This window comes from Xenopus laevis, chromosome 1L (assembly GCF_017654675.1).
Source record: "Xenopus laevis strain J_2021 chromosome 1L, Xenopus_laevis_v10.1, whole genome shotgun sequence".
Classification (NCBI taxonomy): domain Eukaryota; kingdom Metazoa; phylum Chordata; class Amphibia; order Anura; family Pipidae; genus Xenopus; species Xenopus laevis.
This window is the reverse complement of record NC_054371.1, coordinates 212,734,123-212,756,950: the sequence shown is the minus strand read 5'-3', so window position 1 is coordinate 212,756,950 and position 22,828 is coordinate 212,734,123. Positions and strand designations below refer to the sequence as shown.

Genomic DNA, 22,828 nt, shown 5'->3' with positions numbered 1-22,828 from the left:
TTTCACTTCATATTTTAGGTCCAACATGCACAAAAGTGATGATAATGTAATGGATGGGGCCAAGAGAACATGGGTGGTTACATAGAGCTCCTGGTATCAAGATCTAGGTTTTATGAGCCTAGCAACACTCACTATATATTGAAACATTCAAGCTGACAAATGTCAGTATTATTGGGGCAATAATAAGATATTAAAGTGGATATTTCAGGAAGACAGTTTGCAGAAGGGGTTATAGACCTAAATGTTAATTGTACAGTCTATGCAAATAGATGAATATTTCTTATTTATATGTTCGCACAGTTTAAATGACAGGTCCATTGCTATCAGGGTAACACAAGTACAACAGAAATAAATGGAAACTCACCTGCGCTGATATACGATCAGCAAGTCTGGAGCGTTTAAAGAACTGGACGAGGAAATGTGTGATTTATTTGCTGCCTGTCAACCAGCCAGCGTTCATGTAAAGCAGAGTAGTGAGGGGCTATTTATAGGTGCTGATTCTGCTGGGCACAGAAATAAACATGTTGCCCTTTTGCTTGTATTGATTATTCTGGAACAGATACAGAATCCATACAAATGAGTAGTAGGACCTGGCATGACTGGCGTTTCATACTACATGCACCAGTGACACTGATAGAATGGCACATGGTATCATTTTAATGTGCAGCAGGACTATATCTGGCCATACATCTAAAGATCCACGTATTTGGCAAGATCGCCAAACAATATTACCCGACATTCCCACCATGAGGTAGACAATAATGGGTTTCTCCAATCCTTTTGCAAAAGCATTCCTCCCAACATTTTGGAAATAAAAAGGGGCAAAAAAGTTGCCGCTCGTAACGTGGCAAATATTTTTCTGACCATGCCCATTTGGTGGCCACACCCTCTAATTACCATGTTCTAATTACCATGACATTGGCCAAGGCTGTCCAACTGGAGGCTTACAGGTCAGAGAGTCTCTGTGTACATGCGGATTGGTTAAAGTTTTATGAATATAAATATAGTTATTTAGATTCTATCTAAGCAAAGTAATTGAGGAGGGCAAAGATTTATTACAAACACAGAGAATATGCTAAGCAAAATATTGCTAATGAAGCGGCATTAAAACAGTTCTTAGGGTAGCGGTACACACAAATATAGCAACTTTATTTTCTACTGGTACTTTCCCTTTAAGCCTGATTATATGGCGATGCTTTAAGCAAGATTGCTGTAAAATTCAGATTTGTTTTGTCGGGATCCAAGCAAGCAAAGCATTTAATGAACTTCATGCTGCCACTTTCCAATTAGTCCACAGAATCTAACTTACATTGATACTACAATTAAAGTGCTTCTTGTTTATTCGCTCTTTTTTTTAATGCAAGACCAAATGTGTTAACTCCATCTCCTCGCTAAGCGTACAGCATTTTAATTAATGTATTTGCAGAGTCTACAACAGAAGTCTTTATTGGCATAACTGTTAATGCACCGCTTTGCTTTAAATGCTGACTGATTTATGAAAGCTGACAGTCCACTGTGGTGTTCCGGGCTGCGAGCCAGAAGGAGCACTGCTATTATTTGATAATGACTCTTAGCCAAATATAGTATAATAAATGTTTTGGGGATTTATATGTTTAAGGTGGAACTTGTTTTTTTGCTTGCAGTAGAATACAAGATCTTTGGCAAAGACACTACATTTGTCCCTGTGATTTAGCAGTATATGGTGCCAAGCCAATCTAGCAAAATGTATGGGTGCTAATCAGCTTACAATAACACTATAATTGCATATTTAAGAGTGGCGTAATTTTTACTGCAAAGAGAAATGTAATTAGGAAGACATTGAGGATTATGAAGACAGAACTTTCGCTAAATTCTCTCAAAGAAGAAATTCTTTTAGAGAAATGTAAGCCCAAGTATAGACAATTGTGAATTGCATCCAGAACCGAAAATCAACCTAATTGTCTGTGCAACTAAAGCACAATAATTCATTTGGCATATGCAGGTATTTACTGGGAATTTGCTAGCTGGTAAAGCATAGCAACTATAGTGTTATATATATATATATATATATATATATATATATATATATATATATATATATATATATATATATATATATATATATATATATATATATATATATATATATATATATACAGGGCCGCCATCAGGGGGGACAAGTGTCCCGGGCCCGTGCCTGAAGGGGGGCCCAGCAGTGCATTTTTAAAAGAGCCGGGCCCCCCTTACGAGCGCCCGAGCCGTGCGGCCATTTCTCAGGTTGTAGAATGAGGAAGTGCCGAAAAGCCGAAGCCGAAGTCCCGAAGCGGCGAAAAGACCCAAAGTCACGAAAACAGCCAAAGTCCCGAAGCGGTTAAAAGACCCGAAGTCACGAAAACAGCCGAAGTCGAAGTCCCAAAGCGGCGAAAAGACCTGAAGTCACGAAAAAAGCAAAAATTAAAGTCCTGAAGCTGCGAAAAGACCCAAAGTCACGAAAGGAGGTTAAGTTGAAGTCCTGAAGCCTTGAGTTCAATTCTACTGAACATCAGTTTGTGGTTTTTTTTTTAATCCCCTGGCCACCAATGTATTATTTTAAAATTCTATAGGCCCCTGCCACCAATGTTTTTTTTAAAAAACATTTTTTGGGGCCCCAATTTTTTTTTGTAACTTGTAAGGGGGGCCCTGGCACCATTTTTTGTTGTACGGGATCCCGTGATTTTTAATGGCGGCCCTACATATATATACATATCTATTAAAGGTTCTAGGCTTGGTTCCACATATCAACCAACAGTCTTGTTCTAGAGCAGTTGTCCCCAACCAGTGGCTCATGAGCAACATGTTTCTCACCAACCCCTTGGATGTTGCTCTCAGTGGCCTCAAAGCAGTTGCTTATTTTTGAATTCCTGGTTTGGAGGCAAGTTTTGTTGTATAAAAAACAGCTGTACTGCCAAACAGAACCTCCTGTAGACTGCCAATCCACATAAGGCTATCAAATCCAATCACAGCCCTTATTTGGCATCTCCAGGGGCTTTTTTTCATGCTTGTGTTGCTGTGTTGCTTTCGGCTCTTAAAGTTTCAGGAGGCGGCTTTTTGCCACCCCTTGTAACTGGTCGTTCACTGCCGCCTGCGGCAAGGTGCTCACCTTGCCTCATGGCAGGAACGGCCCTGCTAAGTGCTTATCCTCATAGACCAGTTGTTCTCAACTTGTACAACTAAGTTCCTATGTGAGCCTGAAGCAGTGCCCTTAGCACTGCTTCAGACTCACATAGGAACTTAGTGAGCCCAGGCAGGCCACCCAGCCTGAAGACCAGTAAGACTGAGATCTGGGGAGAATATGTATTTGCTTCCATACTCCTGTTAGCCCAGTCTAAAGGTCAACCACAGTTGCTACAGTTGTGGCTGAATATTAGATCTGTAGCCTTCTTATGTGCTAAGGGGGTCTTACTAAGGGGCAGATATATTAAGGGTCAAAGAGAAAATTCTAGTTTTTGCATTTTTTTTGGGGCAAAACTTAAATTGTGAATTATCCAAACTTGATTCGAGTTTTAATCTGAATTCCGAGATTTATCATACTCTGGCCCTTTAAGAACTCGAATTCGACTATTCGCCACCTACAACCTGCCAAATTACTCTATAAGTCAATGGGAGAGGTCCAGGGATCAATTTTGTGATGCCTTCCTGGCTAGTTTTTTTAAATTGGAATCGAGTTTTCATAGTTTGAATCAAATTTGATTGGTGGTTTAGATTTGTTTGAGTTTAAAATATCTGATTTTATTAATAAATTTCGACTAGTCGAATTTCGAATTTAGGGAAGTTTAAAAAAACTCACATGAATTCGAAATTCGATCCTTGATAAATGTGCCTCCCTATGTCAGACCTCAAACAGGGGCTTCAACTTGAAATCTAACTGCTAAGAGTGCAAAATAGTGAGGGGCGAATTTCTCCCGTTTCGAGTCGCTGAAAAATCCACCAATTTCCTGCGAAATTCTTGAAATGGCGATAGATTGGCGAAAAATGTGTGAAACTCAAAAATTGACGCCCGCCCCATGTCAATGGGTGTCCGAATAGTGTTGACGTGCGGCGATTTTGACATAAGCAACTTTTCGGACGTGCATCCAAAATTTTTCAACGCTGGCAAATTTTTTCTGGTGTTTTGCGAATTTATTCGCCAGGGGCGAAATGTGGAAGTTCACCAAAAATTTGCGCTAGCCGAATTTATTTGCCCATCACTAGTGGAAAACTAGGAAGAATGGAAAATGTTCTGTTTATTGTGACCCTAACCTGGAGAAGATGATATAGAAAACCTTGATTTAGGATAACAGGGGATTACCTCTATCCATCTCTGTTAGTAATGCAAATTATTCCTTGTAGTATAAGACCTTGCTGAGAAGGGTCTTCATGACTGAGTATCCTTCTCAGCTTCCTCCATTCCATTATTCCCCAAGGCCATGATTTTTCTCCAGTGTATCAAGAGGCAACCTTTCAGCTCTGTATTGAGGTGTGCAGAGAAATTATAACATGCAGATGTGCAGCCGTACGCATTCATCATCATGAAGATGGCAGGGAGTCAGTCACATTTTTGTTGCCTTCTTAACAAATGCAGATAAAATTCATGGTTAGGAACTTGCTGTGAGATATAATTAAAGCCAATACAGGCCATGAATTTGAGTTTTATGCAGTAAATGCCAAAGGACCCTCATTATTTGTATCTTGTGTTTGGCACCCACTCACGACCTGATCACCTAATTCTTACACTGGATCTAGTTAACTTCACCCTTCTACTGTGTAGCCATTTATCTGTTTCATGAGATTAGAAAAAAGTAATACGAACACATTATCCGCCGATTGCTAATGAGGCTTCTCGGCAGCCCAGCGAGACACAGATCCGCAAGTTAATTTTAATGAGAAGGAGACACCTTCCTAGAGGCTGCATTTGGAATACAATCTTCCTTGGGAAGGGGATGAAACTGTTGTGAACTTGACATTGAACTTGGCATGACTATTTATGCCTCCATTAACATCCACGCTGCCTGCTTGTTTCACTGAGCTGCACCAGTTCTTTCTTCATTAATTAATTAATTAAAGAATTATTTCCAAGAACAAATGCTGTCACTTCATTAGTTGATATTTTCTTGACTCTGCGTTTACATTGATATTACAATGCTTGCATTGTCCAGTCCTTTATTAGTTCCGCTTTGTACTACCCTAATGAAAATGAATGTTGTTTCTCTTGGATTTATTTTCCCTAGTATTTTTAAGGGTGCTATTGAGTAGACTTCAGTTTAGTCAATAAGCTTCCATTACTCTCAAACGAAATAACTACAACCTTCCTTAGAGCCATTACATGGAGGCTTTTTGTGTGTGTGCATTAAAATCTGCATTTTGCCTTTTTTGCAAAAAGAGAGAAACTGCTATATATTGTTATATAATATAATACATAATGTACCTGGTTTCCCAAAATCCAGAACAGATGCCATAGTTCTGGTCACGGCTCACGCTTCAGCCAATAATAATAGCTGTCTTTTGCTTTGCTTCTGCTACTTGGATGCCGGCAGGTCTTAGGGTCAGGGCACAGGCAGATTCGGGGAGATTAGTCGCCCGGCGATAAATCTCCTTTTCTTCCGGCGACTAATCTCCCTGAACTGCCTCCCCTGCCATCCCACCGGCTAAGATGTAAATTGCTGGCGGGATGGCATTTGGATCGATTTTTTTTCCAAAACGAAGTTTGCCTCGTGAGGCAACTTCGGACGTCTTCAGAAAACAATTTGCTCCGAGTGCCATCCCACCGCCGATTTACATTTTAGCTGGCGGGAAAGCAGTTCTGGGACATTAGTCGCCCCGAAGAAGTGGAGATTTGTCGCCCAAATTTGCCTGTGTGCCCTGACCCTTAAAGTGAGAGAACCAAGGCAAGTTCTGGGCAGACAAGGGAGAAATGGTGTTAGAGCAACGGGAGAAATGGTGTTAGAGCAAAGTGTAGTCGTAGAACAGGCTGGGTTCAAAACCAGACAGTGCAGTATGGAATCAGGAGTCAGAAGCATGTCAAATTTCTTTGATGTTTTGTATTTATTCCATTGGCTTCAATGGCTTCCACCAGATCTGATGTGGTTTAAAATAATGGTGTCGTTTTCAACCTTTAGGGGTTATTTTATTAACTGTTTACTTGCACAAGAGAGAGCAATGCACCCTGTGAACTTAGTGACTGATGACAGAGGCCCAGTAAAACTTATTTCACATAATGTTGGTTTTCAGCTTTAGGGAGCAACTTATGTTTGAAGTTAAAACATGTTTTCTGCAGAACAAACAAGAGCTTTCCATTAGATAAGGAAAGGCATGTTCACATTCTACTTTAGCTGATTTTTCTCCCCTGCTGCACATATCATACCCTGCAGGGCAGAGACACACGATCAGATTTGGGGAGATTTAGTTGCCTAGCGACAAATCTCCTCTTCTTCGAGTCGACTAATCTCCCTATACTGCCTCCTGCTGGCTAGAATTTAAATCGTCGGCGGGATAGGAATCGTTGCGCCTTGTTTTCCAAAGTTGTCCAAAGTTGCATCACAAGGAAATTTCAGGCGACTTCGTAAAACGAAGCGCTCCAAGTGCCATCCTGCGGGTGATTGATTGCCTTTCTCTTCCGACACTTTCCAGCTTTGAAATAGGGGTCACTGACCCCCATCTAAAAAAAAAAATGCTCTGTAAGGCTTCAAATATATTATTACTACTTTTTATTACTCATCTTTCTATTCAGGCCTCTCCTTTTCAAATTCCAGTCTCTTATTCAAATCAGTGCATGGTTGCTAGGGTAATTTGGACTGCAGCAAGCAGATTTTTGAAATTACAAACTGGAGAGCTGCTGAATAAAAAGCGAAATAACTATACTCCTTTCAATAACTACATAACTCACATGAGAAGAAATTAAAACCAAGTGCAAATTGTCTCAGAATATTACTCTCTACATCTCACTTAAAGTGAATTGCAAAGTGAACAACCCCTTTAAGGGGACCCGTCACCCAAACAAATTATTCCAAATCCTATTTTATCATGTTAGTTAAGCAAAATAAACTTCAATTACACAATATAAATTATTTGAATCTTGTTCACATCAGTCTGGGAACTAATAATTAAAGCAAACAGGCAGGAGCCATTTGGTGGACACAGTTATTAAGACAAGTCTTGTATCATCTCAGAATCTTGTTTGTGCACCAGAATGGAGGACCTGATGTCCATCCCCATGCCCTGGTTACACAATTAAATGGTGAAGAGAACTGGGGAATGTGGGGAGAGCAGTGACATCTAGGAATATAGGAAGTGCTGAATGGAAAGTGAAAGTAATTGTCTGCCTAAGGCATAGAGGAGGGGCAGACAATATTTGATTGACAGCTGAGATTTTTAAACGCGTTTACAACAGCTATGAATGCTTTAATTAAAAAAGAAAAAAAAAAAAGGGTTTTTTTGGATTTCATGTTTAATTTGAAAAGGACTTTTATTATACAGCTTTTTATGTCTGGGGGACAGGTCTACAGGGAATTTCCCTCCCCAAAACTGTTGCAAAATAAAAGAAAAAATGTCATAGTAGACAACTTTCCAGTAGACTTGAATTCAATTTTTTTTTAATGTTTATTAAGTTATCTGTTAATATAATAGCTATTGGAAGTAGTATTTGGCTAGCTGTTTATATATGGTTCTGACTCCTGATACAATATAGGAGATTAGCAGACCTGAAGGAGAACTGATTTCTACTACATTTTTCCAAGAGTCAAAAAAGGAAAAAAGCAGATACTCTGTAAATTGTTAATTAACGTGGGAGGTTGCTTACAATGACATTTTTATTTTGCAAAAAACTGTTTTCGGTTGTTGGGGAGTTCCCCTTTAAGATACCGGCATACGTCACAGCACTTATGTAATGCCTCTGGATACTGGCCATGATTTTGATTTTACATGGGAGACAAACGGCCTGAGTGCTGAGTGTTTAAAGAAGAGAAAGAATTTGAGAGAAATTAGCAGTCTGTGCATGGGAATGTTCACAGCTGTTATGGCAAGCGGGGAGGCCTTCCTGCAATAAAGTAGAAAGACTGACGATAAATTGCACATTACTTTTTATTGCAACAATGGTTTTGTGCTTTGTGTTTATTTTATGAATTCAGGCCAAACTCAGGCTGAAATGTCTAATAAAGTATTTATGTCGGAATCCAACCCCCTTTCTGTCATTTTTTGGCAATGATTGTGTTAAGTCTAATTATCACACGCACATAGAAAAGTATCACTTATTGCACTGTGTAGCTTGCCCAGCTTATTAGATGTTTAAAGGAGAACTAACCCCCCTTTTAAGGTTCCTAACACATTTACACTAGTGATGAGCAAATCTGTCCCATTTTGCCGTAAAATTTGCGAAACTCAAAAAAAATGTGCAAATTTGCGAAATGCATTCAAGTCAATGGGCGTCAAGTTTTTTTTAATGTGCAACAGATTTTATGCACGCAACAATTTTTCTCACGCCAAATTAGGGATGCACCAAATCCAGCATTTTGTATTTGGCCGAACCCCCGAATCCTTCGGGAAAGAATATCAAATCCGAATCCTAATTTGCATATCCAAATTAGGGGCGGGAAGAGGAAAACGTTTTTTAATTCCTTGTTTTGTGCGATTTCCCTCTCCGCCTTAATTTGCATATGCAAATTAGGATTTGGTTCGGCCGTACAGAATTCCGGATTCGGTGCACCCCTACTCCAAATGCATTAAAGTCTATGGACATTTTTACTTTTGGGGACTTTTTTGCTGTGGCAAATCTTTCCATTGAGAATTTTTGGCACAGTTTCGCGAAATAATGTGCAGATGGTGAAATTCCGGCTAGAGAAAAAATTCGCTCATCACTAATTTACACAACATACTGGGATCAAATTTTTTAGGGTTAAAACAATGAAAGGGCCAGTTCATAATCCTTGCATGCAAATGTCTTTTTTTTGGGTGTAGAAGGGGTGCGATTAGCAAACTGGAGGTCATTGGAGACACATTGTTGGGTGTGGTATGGAGGGGCCTCAATGAACTTTTACACCCAAGCCAATGTACCTCTTGGGACAGTTAAATGATAGGTTGTTGTCGGCTGATGCACCCAAAACACAGAGGGGATTTTGACTGAATTATCATTTAAATCCCATTGGTCTGGGAGTGTCAACATGTTTTAAACAGAAATCTCAGCATTTTAGATGTGGTCGTGGTAAAGCTCCTGTAGCAGTAGAGTATAGGCTTCTGCATATCCCTTATGGCACCTTCAGGCTATTTGCATCATAACAAGGCAATATGGGCCCCCCCATGCAACATTCCCCTAGAGCCTCCAATAAGGATTAATTATATCTTAGGATCAAGTACAAACTACTGTTTTATTATTACAGAGAAAAAAGAAAATCATTTTTAAAATTTTGAATGATTTCATAAAAATGTAGACTACGGAAGATGGCCTGTAATTCAGAGCTTACTGCATAACGGGTTTCCGGATAACAGATACCTTTGTATCATTTGCATATAAACAGGGGCCATCCTAGCCCTTTTGCTTGCTGCCGCCTGACCCCCTCCAGTCAGTTATAGTCAAATTTGTGGTGAATATGTATTTGCTGTCCTAGATAATCTTGTAACAATGGCTGACACCAATGATTTCCTTTATCTTTAACCATGTTGTGAGCAAGCAGGGACTCAGAGTTGGATTGGGGAGTCCGGGGGGCCCACTAGGCCATTTCAGGGGCTTCCACATCCCCCAGGCCCCCCACCCCTGCTTGAACCCCCAGGCCCCCGCCCCAGCTGCAAGTCATCCAGCCCCCCAGGCCAACCGCATGTTGAAAAACAACAGACAGAGATTTTTCCAGTGGATGTTACTTAATGCAGGGAGGGTCTATTGTTGCTTAGCAATGTCATGTTTGACCTGTAACCCTGTGTGATTTTCTTCTTCCTCTTCCTGTGTATGCTCTCTATGAAACTTCCTGTTGCAGACATGTTATGCTGAAGTTTTTATGTTGAATTCTATAAAGCAATAAAGTTACTGTTCACACAGAGACAGAAGTATGTGTGTCCTCACTTACAGAGAAGCTGCACATGCAGTTCAGATCAGCTCTCTGCTAACAGCGCAAACCCCCCTATGCCACCCACCAGCACGTACCTTATTTCTTTTCCTGGGGCCAGCCAGGAGGTCAGGGGGCAGCACACATGATTTCAGAAGGGGAGCAGGTCTGGGTCGTTGGGGCCTCACAAGGTCCAGGCTCACTAGGTCCTGTCAGCCCTGCAGGGGCTTCATCAAAGGTTGGACCTCCAAACGGGTCTAGAACAAGAAAAGTCCAAAACCTTTGTCCCTCCCTAATCTACTCTTTTTTTTATACATATTTTACCAGTGATGTGTTATTCTTTGTCATCACCTTAGACCAGGGATCCCCAACCTTTCGAACCCATTAGCAACATTGAGAAGTAAAAGGAGTTGGGGAGCAACACAAGCATGAAAAATGTTCTTGGGGTGCCCTATAAGTGCTGTGATTGGCCATTTGGTAGCCCCTATGTGCATTGACAGCCTACATTGAGGTTCTGTTTGGCAGTATATCTGGTTTTTATGCAACTAAAACTTGATTCCAAACCAGGAATTCAAAAATAAGCCCCTGCTTTGAGGCCACGGGAGCAACATCCAAGGGGTTGGGGAGTAACATGTTGGGGATCCAACTGCCTTAGACGCTTGGATTTCCTATTGTTAATAAAGTTCAGTAGTTTGTTCCTCTTCAGCCAGAGCTCTTCAGTGCAGTAAATGTTCTTATCATATAAAGGGTAACCAATCCTGCTTTTTATTCTTTTTGAGACCAGTATTCTAAATGTGACTGTATATATGAGTTTGTTTGCTGGAAACATAATTACATTTTCCCATAAGAAAAACAGTTATAACTAAAAATGAACTATTTTACAAATTGCACTTTCCAAATTACTTGATTTAGATTGTGGATAACAGGTCCCATACCTGTATTTGCCTTCTTCTGACTTTCCAGCTTTCACATGGGGGTCACAGACCCCATTTAAAAAAACAAATGCTCTGTAAGTCTACAAATGTATTGTTATTGCTACTTTTTACTATTCATCTTTCTATGTAGGCCTCTCCTATTCATATTCCAGTCTCTTATTCAAATCAGTGCATGGTTGCTAAGGTAATTTGGACCATAGCAACCTGATTGCTGAAACTGCAAACCGGAGAGCTGCTGAATAAAAAGCGAAAAAACTAAAAAAAACACTAATATTAAGAAATGGAAACCAGTTGCTCAGAATATCACTCTCTACATCTTACTAAAAGTTAATTTAAAGGTGAACAACCCCTTTAACCCAAGCCATTATGTTTTTCTGAACATTTATAGAAATATAAAGCAAATATTAATGGTGTATGTTGTGTCCCTTTAAGCCCTGCACACAGGTCTGTTATCACTACCCATTGTAACAGACAGTTGTACGGACGCAGGGAGCTTGTGCAGTTGACATTTGCTGGCTGTCAACATTTGCTTTACCAACAGGGTTATCTAGAATATAAAATTGCCAATGTGACTTTATTTCACCCTGAACTTCTAGGTTGCTTCCCTCACCATTATTTTCTTCTTTAAAAGGTTATTTTTCTTTAATTTGAAAAGAATGTGATCTGCAACTCCTCAGAATCCACAGAGCTTGGATTAGAAACGAATCTCTACAGTGTTTTCTACCTTCTCAATAGCACCAGTTTTATAATCAATTTGCCTAGTTGTCTCTTCTTTGCCCTATTCTTCTCTTCAGAAAGTGGACTCTGAGCATTGGTCACCAATGAGCTATAAATGTAACAAGCCCAAATCACTAGACTATGGAGAATATTCATGTCAATTGAATACATAAGGCAGGACTGTGGATCTAGTATATAAAGTCCCAATCTATATCCTTGTGCTGTGGATATGGGTTGGTTCATCGATCATGGAGTGTCAGGGCCTAACAGCTCTATTTGGTTGGAGTCGGGACCAAAGAGGAAGCTGTTGTGAGGGTAAAAGTCCAGTTCAGGGTACACAAGGGGTTAAGCAGATCAATGTTAAAATCCAGGCAAGAAGTCAAGGGCAGGCAGTGATCAGAGTAGTCAGGAGTCAAAGCAGGAATGTCAGGATCCAGGAGTCCGTCAATAAAGAATTATAGCGTACCCAGGAACACACAGGAGTAGAATCAATATTCTGGCATTGAACCCATAGGAGCACTAGTTTTGGGGTCCCGCTTCATAGGGTAAAAGGAAAGGTAGACTCCACTGGGGAGTGCCATGTTGTAGGGAACCCTCCAGTGATTCTCATGTTGGACCCTGGGCTGATTCTCCTCTTCTTTAAAAACCAAATGTGCCAGTTTGGGGGGTTTCTCTTCCTCTCAGCACCATATTGTTTGCATTTCCCAGCTTGGGGTTAAAAGTGAGTAACTATTATCATGGCAGAAGGGGAAGGGCTGGGGGTTTCTTGACAACCCCCCCCCCATTGCGGTTTGGTTATTTTGAAAGAATGTTGTGCAATGTGGTTAGGGTGATATGTGATAACTCATGCTGAAAGCAACTTGCCAGTCGCACGGTACATACTGGTCCATTGGCCTCCCTCCAGCTATCAATCATTTCTGATTGGATGTATATATTCATTGAGTTGGCTGCTGGATGTATGAGGTGTTAAACATGTTGGCTAAGTTTATCATATGCTATCACTGTCTCTTATGTTGTGTTTTGCTCCCCTTGGTGGTTTCAAATGCACTTGGATGAGATTTTGTGACTCAAGGAAGAATTATTCTTAGAAAAGTCAAAGAGCACATTCTGATGGCAAACATGTTAAAGCTTGCCCACTGTTATTTCCAGATTCAGACGGCTGCATAGGGATAACAGTGTTATTCCTTTCAGTTTCTTTCATGGGAGTGAAGAATACATTTGTCGAGGATATGGTAGGCCTTTATTACCAATACAAGCTGAGTTGGATAACATTCCTGGAAGAGTAGGGTGCAAGTAGTCATTCAGCTAAATGTGCCCACTTTAACTGTACTGCTCTCCTCAACACCGATGGAACAAGGCAACTCATGTATAATGTACCAATCAAAAAGGCCATGACAGATAATTTTTCATCGAAGCAAAACGGGACAAATTCGCCCATCCCTTCTTTTAATTGTGGTATCTCCAGTGAAGGCACATGTATCTCATAAATACATATATACATAGACTGTTGTCGTCTTCTGTCTTTTTCTTTCCAACATGCCACGGTAACCTGGGCACGGTGCTTTTAAATTTATTAAGTCTCGAACCTAGAAATCAATGCATTCCTCTTAGCCATGAACGTGACCTCAACTCTGAGCTGGCCATGTTGGAAGACTGTAAGGGAATAAATAGAAATAGAGAGAGGCCAGTAGGTTCCAGAGACGTAATAAGGGGTTATCAGCGCAGCTCACAGCTTTGTCAGGTCTACAACCATTAATAGGGGTTATGAGCTCACAGCTTGTCAGGTCTAGAGGCATTATTAGGAATAATCAGCTCATAGCCGTTCAGGTCTAAATGCTCCTACTTGAAAATCGCTGTTTCCCTATTCATTATATTTATTATATTTAGCGAATACAAAAGCATTAATGGCAACATGATTTTAGATATTAAACTGCCATACACAAGGGAACCCTATTTTAATAAATTACATGTAATTACAAAATTACAAAATGTAATATTATTTTTTTTAAAAATTACATGCAATTACAAAATTACAAAATGTAATTTTATTTTCTTAAAAATGTAAAAAAATGTTGGAGAGTAACATAAGCATGCAAAAAGCTCTTCAGGTGCCCTGCGTAGTGTGCAAAAAAAAAGGCTAAATGCACACAATGCGTGGGGTGTTGTAACTGCCCCCTAGTGTCTTTTATTACATAACTCTCTAAGATCGATAATCATAACTTTTACTTGTAATGAGGCCCATGGCAAAACAGATTGTGTGTGGGCCCTAATATTTATTTAAAATGATTCTATGGTACATGTACCTGAACCTTTAAAGGAGTCATATACCTTCCACTACTTGACTGACAAATAGGTAATGCAGACTGGGCTTTAGGGTAGGAGGAGGTTTTATATAAATAATCCTGCGGGTGTTCTTAGTTAGTGATAGGAATGTGTCAGTATAACTTTTACAGACACCTTTGTAATGCCACCCCTGGAGAGACTTGTAAATATGAGGTCTGTCTGCTAGAAAATCCAAGTATGAAAAGAAACTGACTATGTAGATTAACCGATGCTCCTTCCAGAATCTGTAATATTTATATTGGGATGTACTGTACCTAAATTAAAGGAACTGGACACCCACTTTTTTAATGAAAAAATGGGTAATGTGTGGAGTCATGATATTCTGTAACTGCAGGAAAAGAAGCAAGGAGAAGGTCACACCTCTATATATTTCCACGTTAGGATCATGCCTGTGAGTGACCTTTGGATGTCCACATACCTGCTCCATGTTCATGGAGGATCCTCTACAAGGTGTATCCATACTAACAAGTTAACTTTTAGGGGCAGATTTATCAAGGGTCGAAGTGAATTCGAGGGAATTTTCGAAGTAAAAAAATAGGATACTACGACTTCGACTTCGAATTCGATTAGAAGTAAAATACTTAGAATATTCTACCATTTGATCATCAAAGTACTGTCTCTTTAAAAAAACTTCGACTTCAATACTTCGCCAAATTAAACCTGCCGAAGTGCTATGTTAGCCTATGGGGACCTTCTTCAGCATTTTTCTAAGTTTCTTGAAGTCAAACTAAAATCATTCAAATGTACGTTAAAATCGTTTGATGCAAAGTCAGGGCCGGATTTACATAGTTGTCGCCCCTAGGCCCACTGCCGTTTGTCGCCCCTCTCCCCTCCAGGGGGACAGGAGCAATGGAGATTGGCGCATGGGCAATTAAAAAAATTATTATATCTCCAGCGCATCCCCAGTGTTTTTGAACCAATGTGGGTGTGATTGGGCAGCATGCCGCCCCCCTAAAATCCTGCCGCCCTAGGCCCGGGCCTTTCCACAAATCTGGGCCTGTGCAAAGTATTTAATTGTTCGATTTAATCGAACAATTTTACTTCAACCACACGTTGCAAGGTGATGCTTGCACTACAGTATGGTGGCTGCTGGGCTGTAGATTGAGTAGCTAAAAATGTGAACAGTTCTTCTTTCCTACGTGACTAAGGGCTCTTACACATGGGTGGTTTTTCTTGCACTCCCCTGCATTGCGTTTTCTTCTGTTCAGCCGCAGGGGAACGCAGGAGTAGACTCACTCAATTATTGTGAAGGGGGCTGTACTCACATACACGCATGTATGCACCGAACGCAGGTGAAATGCAACCAGGGCTGGATTTATATAGCAGGCACCCCTAGGCCTGCTGCCGATCATCGCCCTGTCCCCTCCCCTTCCTTTGTGCACATGCACAAATTATCAGCATCAGGTTCAGAGTACTGGGGATTGGTGCACAGGAAATTTTAAAAACTATTGTGTCTGCGAATCCCCAGTGCTTCTTAACCAATGCGGGTGTGGTTGGGCAGCATGCCGCCCCCCTTAAATTCTGCCGCCCTAGGCCCGGGCCTATGTGGCCTTTCCACAAATCCGGGACTGAATGCAACACGCTGCGTTTGGCGCTTACATGCGTCTGTGTGAGTACAGCCCCCTTCACAATAATTGAGTGCGTCTACTCCTACGCTCCCCTGCGGCTGAATGGAAGAAAGCACAACGCAGGGGAGCGCAGGAAAAACCACCTGTGTATAAGAGCCCTAAGCAGTGTCGGACTGGCCTGGTGGGACACCGGGAAAAAAACAGACCCCTGTCCCGATCGTATTGTACAAAAAAAAAGTTTTTTTTATGCGCAGCGCCAGTGGGGGCCTTGGACAGTAGTCCGGGTGGGCCCCGGGCCCCCCAGTCTGACCCTGGCCCTAAGGGTGGCTCACAAAGACTGTTCATTTGATATTTAGTCATAGGTGTCCCACAGGCTGAGGCTTGAAGACCTACATTTCCTTAATTAGAATCCTACTAAGCTAGTTAGTACCGTCTCAGTGCTGGGTTAAATGGCAGGAAATCTAACATTGATTGTAAGTCATAGACTGGTCCCATGTTAATATTCTCTAACTGAAACAGATGCTCTCTGTATAGTATTGCAACATTGTTTTCAACATTGCGCTCAGCTTCTCCGTCTCTCTGCAATTAAAAGCCTTTCTTGAGCGGTATCAATTAGGGAATGTTACTAATCACAAAAATATGATTTACCGGTTGCCGTTACAAGCACGTTTAATGCCATTCTGCTCCTGAGATTTTCTTTTACTCAGCAAGTGCTGTTTATGTGCATGTAGTATACAGGTTAAAGGGGTTATGCACCTTTAAATTAACTTTTAGTATGTTGTAGATCAGTGATCCCCAACCAGTGGCTCATAAGTAACGTTACTCACCAACCCCTTGGATGTTGCTCTCAGTGTCCTCAAACCAGGTGCTTGTTTTTGAATTCCAGGCTTGGAGGTAAGTTTTTATTGCATAAAAACTAAGTATAGTGCCAAACAATGCCTCCTGTAGGCTGTCAGTCCACATAGGGGCTACCAAATAGCCAATCACAGCCGTATTTGGCACCCCAAAGGACTTTATCATGCTTGTGTTGCTCCCCAACTCCTTTTACATTTGAATGTGTCTCACGGTTAAAAAAAAGGTTGGGGACCCCTGATGTAGAGAGTGATATTCTAAAACAATTTGTAATTGGTTTTCATTTTTTTATTATTTGTGGTTTTTGAGCTATTTAGGTTTTTATTCAGCAGCTCTCCAGTTTGTAATTTTAGCAATCTGGTTATTAGGGTGCACATTACCCTAGCAACCATGCAGTGATTTTAAGAGACTGGAATATGAATAGAAGAGGCCTGAATAGAAAGAGGAATAATAAAAAGTAACAAAAACAATACATTTGTAGCCTTACAGAGCATTTGTTTTTGGATGGGGTCAGTGACCCCCTTTTGAAATATAGAAAGAGTCAGAAAAAGAAGGCAAATAATTAATATTAAAAAATAAATAATGAAGGCCAATTGAAAAATTGCTTAGAATTAGCCATTCTATAACATACTAAAAGTTAGCTTAAAGGTGATCCGCTCCTTTAAATATTCTTGCTTTAGCTAGAGGGACGCAATATTCTTACCGGTATTTATAACCTAAAGAGTTTATGGACTCCATTTGAAATATTTTGCTATTAGTAAAGTACATAATACCGACTGTCCCAGTAACCTCACGTGATACAATTTGCAGATGATATTTTGGAATGCAGTCATCCATCAAACTGTATTGAATGATGTTGGCATATATTTCTAAGAGCACACTGGGAAATCAATATTTATAATTACAAGGAGAAGAAAAAAATCAAATGCATTGTACGTCATGGATTCACATAAACCTCTTGTCACAACAGAAAGAAAAATATTCTTTGAAATACCTGTTAAAATGACTTATTTCATTAGTCAGTCACTACATATGAAATGAAAAGAAATCCCTGCTTGAAGGAGAACTAAACCCTTAAAATGAATGTGGCTAAAAATACCATATTTTATATAATGAACTTATTGCACCAGCCTAAAGGTTCAGCTTGTCAATAGCAGCAATGATCCAGGACTTCAAACTTGTCACAGGGGGTCACCATCTTGGAAAGTGTCTGTGACACTCACATGCTCAGTGGGCTCTGAGCAGCTGTTGAGAAGCTAAGCTTAGGGGTCGTCACTAATTATCCAGCAGAAAATGAGCTTCCCCTGTAATATAAGCTGATGCTACAGGTTTGCTGATTATTAAATTCTGATGCTAATTGCACTGGTTTCTGTGCTGCCATGTAGTAATTATCTGTATTAATTACTAATCAGCCTTATATTGTGACATTTCTATTCTATGTGTACTGTATATTGTGAGTGGGTCCCTAAGCTCAGTAAGTGACAGCAGCACAGAGCATGTGCAGTGAATCAGCAGAAAAGAAGATGGGGAGCTACTGGGGCATCTTTGGAGGCACATATCTTTACTGCTAAAGGGCTGTGGTTGCCTTGGGCTGCTACAGAAACCCAAAACATAATTTACAACATTTCTACCTACTTCTTTATTTTATGTGTATTTACCTTCTTCTGACTTTTCCCAGCTTTCCAATGGGGGTCACTGACCCCATCTAAAAACAAATTCTCTGTAAAGCTTTTATTTATTGTTATTGCTGCTTTTTGTTACTTATCATTCTATTCAGGCCTCTCCTATTCATGTTCCAGTATCTTATTCAAATCAGTGCATGGCTGCTAGAGTAATTTGGACCATAGCAACCAGATTTCTGAAATTACAAACTGCTGAATAAAAAGCTAAATAACTCAAAAACCACAAATAATAAAAAATGAAAACCAATGGCAAATTGTATTTGAATATCTCTCTCTCTCTCTCTCTCTCTCTCTCTCTCTCTCTCTCTCTCTCTCTCTCTCTCTCTATATCATATTAAAAGTTAATTTAAAGGTGAACAGCCCCTTTAATTGATGTTACTCTGTATAAATAAGGAATACCTAAAAAAAAAAACCACTGGTTTAACAAATATCTAGCACTTTAGTATTCTTCCTTCATTCTGCCTCTGGCTGTTGACTAGTCTTTTATGGGTCTGACCTGCCAAAATAAACGAAGACCCAGACACCTCTAAAATAGTTGCAAGAGAACTGCTCCAGGTTATAAGGTCTAAGGAAGAAGACCACCCATATGCAATGGCACAATTAAGACTAAATGCTCAGATATTTTTTTGTTAATGTTTCCAGAGCGGAGAAAAACAGATGATGGCTAAAGCAGCCTTTGCTATGTATATTCTTACTCTTAAGCAGTTTTTGAATTCCAGAATTCCCTCGGTGTCCCCTTAAGTCCAAAATGCGTGGCAAATGTTCCAGTCCTGTTTGCAATTTATTGCAGCCGCTGCTGGGACACAGTAGGGTGAAGCGCTGCTCCTGTGTGTTTGATACATTGCTTGTCATGGGCCAATGCTGTGTACACCCCTCCTCTTGTGATTGACAGTTTTTTATCGCATATATAAGAGCAGAACAACAGATGCCGTACACTACATACAGGGAGCAGTAAAGTACAGAGTAAGGCTGACTTGTGTTCTATGAAGGATAAACATATTTGTACAATCTAAAACAGAACTTGTGTAATTGCTGCAAAAAGAAAAAAAAACAGTAATCTGTCTCTTCCCCCCCCCCTCCCCTGCTTTTATTACATGAGTGCCAACTACCAGTCATGTTAGGAATTCAATATTCTTAGACTGGATATGTATTGTATGATTTAGGGAATTTCACTCTGAGTTACGGATAAGCCGCTCTAACAGATTTTTCCTTATTTGTGTAGCTTCTGGTCTTCTGGAGCAGAAATTTTCACCCTATACTGTCTCCTGGCGCTGTCTGTAGAGTCCAGACAACTGGAGGTAAGAGTGGAATATTAATATCATTTGATGGTTGTTCATGTGTTTCTCTCATGCAATGTGTAGACAGCGGGGCTAGGGCCACTTTAAGGTACTAGTGGGTCCAGAGCAAAGATCTGTTTGGTGGGCCACCACTGCTGGTCCAAGAAATTTTCAGCTTTACTACACTCAAGCAGGTCAACATAAATACAGTATAACAAGGCAGGCAATAATAAAAGCAACCCAGATGTGCTCCTTGCTGGAAACAAAAATAAAAGATACCAGCTTGGTATGCTTAGAAGATAGAGCTCTTGCACTTGAATAAGTGAGGTGTCTGTCAATTCTGGGGGACATTAATGTATAAATGATAGTACAGCTATGGGATCCATTATCCAGAAACATGTTAAACAGAAAGCTCTGAATTAAGGAAAACCTGACTGCATTTTGATAAAATAATTCACATTTTTAAAAATGATTTAATTTGTCTTTGTAATAATAAAACAGTGTCTTGTACTTGATCCAAACTAAGATATGATTAATCTTTTTGGAAGCAAAACCAGCCTGGACTTATTTAAAGTTTACATGATTTTCTTGTAGACTTAAGATATGGAGATCCAAATTATGGAAATATCAATTAACTGGAAAAACCCATTCTGAATAATATGTTTCATAACTGTAGAGTAAAAGTCTGGCGGTAGAACTAGCGCAATTATTGCCTTTTTCATTCTTGTATTGAAATAACCCTGAGGGGGGCAGGTCCACTTTGTAGACATTAACATCAGAGGTGTGAATACAGATGAAGCAGACCCTGTGGCTACAGGGGGCCCAGGAGCAATTTCTTTATATATTGGTAAAACAAGACAACCTTTTGATTGTGGTGGACCCTAAAATAAATTTGCTGTGGGGTAAATTATTAGACCAATGATTAGCATGTCTAAAGTAGGTGTCCCCAACCTTTTTTACCCATGAGCAACAGTCAGATGTAAAAGGAATTGGGGAACAACACAAAGCATGAAATATGTTGCTGGGGGCCAAATAAGGGCTGTGATTGAGTATTTGGTAGCCCCTATGTGGACTGACAGCTACAGGGGTCTCCATTTGGCAGTACACCTGGTTTTTATGCAACCAAAACCTGCCTCCAAGCCTGGAATTCAAAAATAAGCACCTGCTTTGAGGCCACTGGGAGTAAGATCCAAGGGGTTGGTGAGTAACATGTTACTAATGAGCCACTGGTTGGGGAATCACTGGTCTAAAGTCTTTGGCTGACCTTTTTAGTATTGCCCCAAATTATGGAGCCGAGATATGACAGGCTGAATGGAGATTGGTCTTGTTAGTGAATTAGAGTGGGACTAGGAGGGAAGATGGAGTGGGATTCCCCCCAAAATTGTTGGGGTTTGTATTTATGGTCAATTTCGGTTCAATATCCAATTTCATTTCAATTGTATGGTCCGTGTCAATTTCAATGCAAAATACTCAAGTTGCGATGCAAATGGATTTGTTCCTAAACCCCCACATATTAAGAAACGTAATCTTTGTATTTGGTCTTTTCTTCCTTTCTTTAGACAGTACAATAACGAATTGCTATTAAAAAAATAACATGGGTTTTTCATCAGCCCCCTCCATGGCTGAAAACAATTCATTCCACTTTCAATAGATACAAGAGTGAAACTGACTAAAGCTGTACCCATAGGGCATTGATGAACAACTCATTTCGGCAAGATTCTAATTTTATAGACAGTGGTAATAAAATCATTTTTACAGGACCCTTAATCTGTACAAATTGTCCTGATTGGTCACATTGATTGCAGCTTGGTAATTTAATTGATTCCTGGGCTTCTTCACTGTTTTGGATTAGCTGAATTGATTCTCATCCTGAAACTTTCAGAATTCAAAGGGGTTGTTCACCTTCCAAACACTTTTTTTTCAGTTCAGTTGTTTTTAGATTGTTCCCCAGAAATTAAGACTTTTTTCAATCACTTTCCATTATTTATTTCTGTTACTGTTTTTACAAAATCCAAGTGTAAAGTTGAACGTTCGTGTCTCTGGTGTTTGAGTCTGGCAGCTCAGTAATTCAGGTGCAGACTCTAAACTGTTACAATTTTGCAACATTCAGTTGATCCATCTCTCAGCCTGCATCTCTGGAGTATTAGCGACTATTGTATCAATTCTAACAGCTGCCTGTAAGGAATTCTGCTCAGCAGGGACAAAGATAAGAAATGTATCAACTAATGTATAGAACAGTTTGCAGGGTCGGTGACCCCCCTCCCAGAACTGCTTCAGGAGGTGAAAAACGACACTTTATACACTTAATATTAGAAAAACGGTCACACATAGAAAATAGAAAGTCATTGGAAAAAATCTTTATTTCTGGAGATCTATCTGAAAATAACTAGTTGTTTGAAGGTGAACCACCCCTTTAAGTGAATGGATACCTTTATTTGGAAATATGTTTTCCTTGGAAATATTTCATCTTCCGAGGGCAAGGCAATTCTGCTTGAATGCAGGGTCTTCCGCAGCGGCACTTAAAGATGCAGCTGTTGCCTTCATTACTGGCCACGCAGTTGTGCCAATAATTCACTTGTATCTGGCATCCATTGAATTCTGGGGTAGATGTTGGCATCTGTTATTCCTGCAATGCTAAGATTCTGACAAGGAGCTACTTATATATGTATATGTATGCAGAACTGGTGGCATCTATTACTGCTGGGATCCTGGTGGGAAGCTGTTGGCATTTGATAGTCCTGGATTCTGGTGAGAATGTGCAGGAAGTTATAGTTCTGCGACTGGAGTCCTGAAGTTCAGCTACTTTATCTACCTCTCAGCCACAACACTTTTATTTTAGACGTGGCCTTCACCAATCTCCATGTGTTACTAGTAAGGGTCGGCATGCTGGAAAGCTGCTTTTTTCTCCAGTCTATATTTTCCATTTACAGTTAATTGTCTCCCAGGCGGCTGATAAATTCTGTTAGACTTATTTCTCTTAACATCCTAATAAAATGGCCTGACCGTAGTGTTTTGAAAACCAGTAAGGGATCTACTTTAATGGAAATATAAGATGTTCCTTAATGCCTCATGCATATTTATGTTGATGTGGAAGAGGGTTTAAATGCCAATTCGTCTCTATGCTCTGCACAGGGTAAATAGTTCCTTTTCCCTGCGCTATTTCTGCTGTTTGCCTTCCTAAACTGTCCACTTGTTTTCATTTTATGATTTATTTCGGCACAGCAGTAACAAAGATAACATAGCTGCTCCCTATCTTGCCGTCCCGCATTTATATTATTTCATAATACTTTTATATGTCTTTAAAGGAAAACTATACCACCCAAACAATGTAGGTCTCTATTAAAAGATACTGAGTAAAACAGCTCATGTGTAAAACCCTGCTTCATGTAAATAAACCATTATCATAATAATATACTTTTTTAGTAGTAT

The 22,828-nt window shown here is 40.0% G+C and overlaps 1 protein-coding gene across 4 annotated transcripts in view; it reads left to right on the top strand.

Moving 5' to 3' along the window:
• ghr.L (growth hormone receptor L homeolog) overlaps positions 1-22,828 on the top strand; it is a 274,427-nt gene that overhangs the window by 67,322 nt on the left and 184,277 nt on the right. For 2 of the 4 annotated variants that reach the window (XM_018235631.2, NM_001088509.1), the window contains 1 exon segment: positions 19,345-19,420. The exons of the other annotated variants lie outside the window; for them this stretch is intronic. The gene's annotated coding sequence lies outside the window, so the exon portion shown is untranslated. 4 annotated transcript variants of the gene reach the window in all.